Source organism: Schistocerca americana, unplaced genomic scaffold (genome assembly GCF_021461395.2).
Source record: "Schistocerca americana isolate TAMUIC-IGC-003095 unplaced genomic scaffold, iqSchAmer2.1 HiC_scaffold_566, whole genome shotgun sequence".
NCBI lineage: Eukaryota > Metazoa > Arthropoda > Insecta > Orthoptera > Acrididae > Schistocerca > Schistocerca americana.
The window spans coordinates 32,501-37,500 of NW_025726309.1; the positions used below are offsets into that span (position 1 = coordinate 32,501).

The 5,000-nt window shown below is 52.0% G+C and overlaps 1 non-coding gene across 1 annotated transcript in view; it reads left to right on the plus strand.

The window, feature by feature from the left end:
* The first annotated feature begins 3,683 nt into the window (after positions 1-3,683).
* The window catches only part of LOC124586632, a 1,910-nt gene continuing 593 nt past the window's right edge, over positions 3,684-5,000 (plus strand). The window contains exon 1 of the ribosomal RNA XR_006975216.1: positions 3,684-5,000. This exon is cut by the window's right edge and continues 593 nt beyond it. This is a non-coding gene — a ribosomal RNA (small subunit ribosomal RNA).

Here is a 5,000-nt window from a genome sequence, read left to right on the forward strand (position 1 = left end):
ACCTTAACCTAACCTATGTCGTACCTTAACCTAACCTATGTCGTACCTTAACCTAACCTATGTCGTACCTTAACCTAACCTATGTCGTACCTTAACCTAACCTATGTCGTACCTTAACCTAACCTATGTCGTACCTTAACCTAACCTATGTCGTACCTTAACCTAACCTATGTCGTACCTTAACCTAACCTATGTCGTACCTTAACCTAACCTATGTCGTACCTTAACCTAACCTATGTCGTACCTTAACCTAACCTATGTCGTACCTTAACCTAACCTATGTCGTACCTTAACCTAACCTATGTCGTACCTTAACCTAACCTATGTCGTACCTTAACCTAACCTATGTCGTACCTTAACCTAACCTATGTCGTACCTTAACCTAACCTATGTCGTACCTTAACCTAACCTATGTCGTACCTTAACCTAACCTATGTCGTACCTTAACCTAACCTATGTCGTACCTTAACCTAACCTATGTCGTACCTTAACCTAACCTATGTCGTACCTTAACCTAACCTATGTCGTACCTTAACCTAACCTATGTCGTACCTTAACCTAACCTATGTCGTACCTTAACCTAACCTATGTCGTACCTTAACCTAACCTATGTCGTACCTTAACCTAACCTATGTCGTACCTTAACCTAACCTATGTCGTACCTTAACCTAACCTATGTCGTACCTTAACCTAACCTATGTCGTACCTTAACCTAACCTATGTCGTACCTTAACCTAACCTATGTCGTACCTTAACCTAACCTGTATTGCGCCTTAACCTAACCTGTATTGCGCCTTAACGTAACCTGTATTGCGCCTTAACGTAACCTGTATTGCGCCTTAACGTAACCTGTATTGCGCCTTAACGTAACCTGTATTGCGCCTTAACGTAACCTGTATTGCGCCTTAACGTAACCTGTATTGCGCCTTAACGTAACCTGTATTGCGCCTTAACGTAACCTGTATTGCGCCTTAACGTAACCTGTATTGCGCCTTAACGTAACCTGTATTGCGCCTTAACGTAACCTGTATTGCGCCTTAACGTAACCTGTATTGCGCCTTAACGTAACCTGTATTGCGCCTTAACGTAACCTGTATTGCGCCTTAACGTAACCTGTATTGCGCCTTAACGTAACCTGTATTGCGCCTTAACGTAACCTGTATTGCGCCTTAACGTAACCTGTATTGCGCCTTAACGTAACCTGTATTGCGCCTTAACGTAACCTGTATTGCGCCTTAACGTAACCTGTATTGCGCCTTAACGTAACCTGTATTGCGCCTTAACGTAACCTGTATTGCGCCTTAACGTAACCTGTATTGCGCCTTAACGTAACCTGCATTGCGCCTTAACGTAACCTGCATTGCGCCTTAACGTAACCTGTATTGCGCCTTAACGTAACCTGCATTGCGCCTTAACGTAACCTGCATTGCGCCTTAACGTAACCTGTATTGCGCCTTAACGTAACCTGTATTGCGCCTTAACGTAACCTGTATTGCGCCTTAACGTAACCTGTATTGCGCCTTAACGTAACCTGTATTGCGCCTTAACGTAACCTGTATTGCGCCTTAACGTAACCTGTATTGCGCCTTAACGTAACCTGTATTGCGCCTTAACGTAACCGATATTGCGCCTTAACGTAACCTATATTGCGCCGTAACGTAACCTATATTGCGCCGTAACGTAACCCACATTGCCCCTTAACGTAACCTATATTGCGCCGTAACGTAACCTATATTGCGCCGTAACGTAACCCACATTGCCCCTTAACGTAACCCACATTGCCCCTTAACGTAACCCACATTGCCCCTTAACGTAACCCAACACACGTTGGGCCTTAACCCAACACACGTTGGGCCTTAACCCAACACACGTTGGGCCTTAACCCAACACACGTTGGGCCTTAACCCAACACACGTTGGGCCTTAACCCAACACACGTTGGGCCTTAACCCAACACACGTTGGGCCTTAACCTGCTCTGTAATTGTCATACGACGCGTTAAATTAGTGTAGTGTTGCCTAACTGCAACCCCCGCAATATAGTTTGCTACTCGCACTGCCCGGTCCCCAGTGTATCGCTTCATGTTAAACACCTTGCAGCTATACACTGTAATGTGGATGGCAGCAGGACGTACATGCTCAATGCCCTTTGCAGTTGTTCATTGGCATTTGCAGTTGTTCATTGGCATTCGCATGGCGAAGCACTTAGCCTACGCTGTGGTACGGCCTGTGTCAACTGTCCGCTGATGTTGTACGTCCAAATCACACACTGTACTGCACATTGGTCCTCATGTACTGAATGATACATCGTGGTACATGTGACCGTACAACGACTGCGCCAACAACGGCGAACCATGCGGTCCAAATGTTGTGCACTCAGCTACGTGTCGTCTCCCTATAAGAGCTGGATTGCAGTGTGGTATGCCCTGGATGGCGATCAGCATGAGCCGTCTGTTGATGTAGTGGCGCGTGTTGTCAGACGTAGTCGTCTCTTCTCACACACCGTGATAGCACGGTGCACTGCGTTCCACATCTGCGACATGCGACAGAGGCCGGTTGACAGTCGTTCGCGCAATGGACATCGCATACGTACGGGGGCCACCTTCCACGTGTTCGCTAAGCGTGGACATGTTGTTGCGTGTATGTGGGCAGACAGTGTGTCGTGACACCTGACACAGGCATGCAACAATCGTTGAATTTGCAAATGGCGATGGACGCCTACGTTTGCTGGTGACGTTACGCAAATGAACAACTGGTAAACCGTTGTGGTGCGGTTGTTCTCGCTAGGGGTGAATCAGTGATGGCGACGATCGGTTGAGCTACCAACCGGTTGTTGCAGCGATACCCACCATGCCCACGAACGTGAATGGCATGTGGGTGTGAAGCGATACGCGGCGGTGGCTGGGTGGGACCGTCCCCGGCCGGTGAGGGGGGGCCTCCCGGCGTGTTGGCCGTGCGGTGCGTGGGCGCACGCGCTACAGCCGGCTGGTGGGGGCGGCCAGTGGCAGGCGCGCCGGCCGACGGAGGCGGCAGGCGGCGCAGCTGCGCGCCGGCGCACCCTGCACGCGGCGCCGTGCGGCCAAAGTAGGTCCTCGCGGGCCCGGTGCGAAGCGCGGTGGACATCTGCAGTGTGCTGGTCCGATTGAGGACTGTGTGCGCTGAGGATGCGCCGCCGCCCGGCGCTCGGCGCCGCGACGCCGTCTGCTGCTCGGTCGCCTCTGCGGTTCTCGCAGGTGGTTTGTATCGCAGCTGTGCGGACGTGTTGGCGCGTGCGCTGTGCTGGGAGAGTTCGCTTCGGCACCCAAGTGGGGCTTTTGTCCTTCTGTGGCGCTGGCGTTGGAGCTGCCGGTCACCGTAGGTGGCGCGTGTTGTCTCCCGCCGGCAATGCCACGACAGCACGCTCCCGGGCCTCTGTCGGCAGCGGCAAGCTCAGTTGGGAGCACGGGTGGTCGCACCTAAAGCGTCTACTCGCCAAACTCCGGGCGATTGCGCCTCTCTCGAACCCGACCAAGTACTTAGGACGGCGCTGCGCGCCGCCGGGACCTGAGAGGGTTTCGAGGTGTATGGTGCAGGGGAGCTCAGCCTCCTCCTGTTTGCAGAATAATTGAGCGGACGCTTGCGTGTTCGCGCGGGCCCCCGGGACACACTCCCGGGCGGCCGGCTGCTCAGCTCTAGTTGACGCAGCTCCCTGGTTGATCCTGCCAGTAGTCATATGCTTGTCTCAAAGATTAAGCCATGCATGTCTCAGTACAAGCCGCATTAAGGTGAAACCGCGAATGGCTCATTAAATCAGTTATGGTTCCTTAGATCGTACCCACGTTACTTGGATAACTGTGGTAATTCTAGAGCTAATACATGCAAACAGAGTCCCGACCAGAGATGGAAGGGACGCTTTTATTAGATCAAAACCAATCGGTCGGCTCGTCCGGTCCGTTTGCCTTGGTGACTCTGAATAACTTTGGGCTGATCGCACGGTCCTCGTACCGGCGACGCATCTTTCAAATGTCTGCCTTATCAACTGTCGATGGTAGGTTCTGCGCCTACCATGGTTGTAACGGGTAACGGGGAATCAGGGTTCGATTCCGGAGAGGGAGCCTGAGAAACGGCTACCACATCCAAGGAAGGCAGCAGGCGCGCAAATTACCCACTCCCGGCACGGGGAGGTAGTGACGAAAAATAACGATACGGGACTCATCCGAGGCCCCGTAATCGGAATGAGTACACTTTAAATCCTTTAACGAGTATCTATTGGAGGGCAAGTCTGGTGCCAGCAGCCGCGGTAATTCCAGCTCCAATAGCGTATATTAAAGTTGTTGCGGTTAAAAAGCTCGTAGTTGGATTTGTGTCCCACGCTGTTGGTTCACCGCCCGTCGGTGTTTAACTGGCATGTATCGTGGGACGTCCTGCCGGTGGGGCGAGCTGAAGGCGTGCGACGCGCCTCGTGCGTGCTCGTGCGTCCCGAGGCGGACCCCGTTGCAATCCTACCAGGGTGCTCTTGAGTGAGTGTCTCGGTGGGCCGGCACGTTTACTTTGAACAAATTAGAGTGCTTAAAGCAGGCAAGCCCGCCTGAATACTGTGTGCATGGAATAATGGAATAGGACCTCGGTTCTATTTTGTTGGTTTTCGGAACCCGAGGTAATGATTAATAGGGACAGGCGGGGGCATTCGTATTGCGACGTTAGAGGTGAAATTCTTGGATCGTCGCAAGACGAACAGAAGCGAAAGCATTTGCCAAGTATGTTTTCATTAATCAAGAACGAAAGTTAGAGGTTCGAAGGCGATCAGATACCGCCCTAGTTCTAACCATAAACGATGCCAGCCAGCGATCCGCCGCAGTTCCTCCGATGACTCGGCGGGCAGCCTCCGGGAAACCAAAGCTTTTGGGTTCCGGGGGAAGTATGGTTGCAAAGCTGAAACTTAAAGGAATTGACGGAAGGGCACCACCAGGAGTGGAGCCTGCGGCTTAATTTGACTCAACACGGGAAACCTCACCAGGCCCGG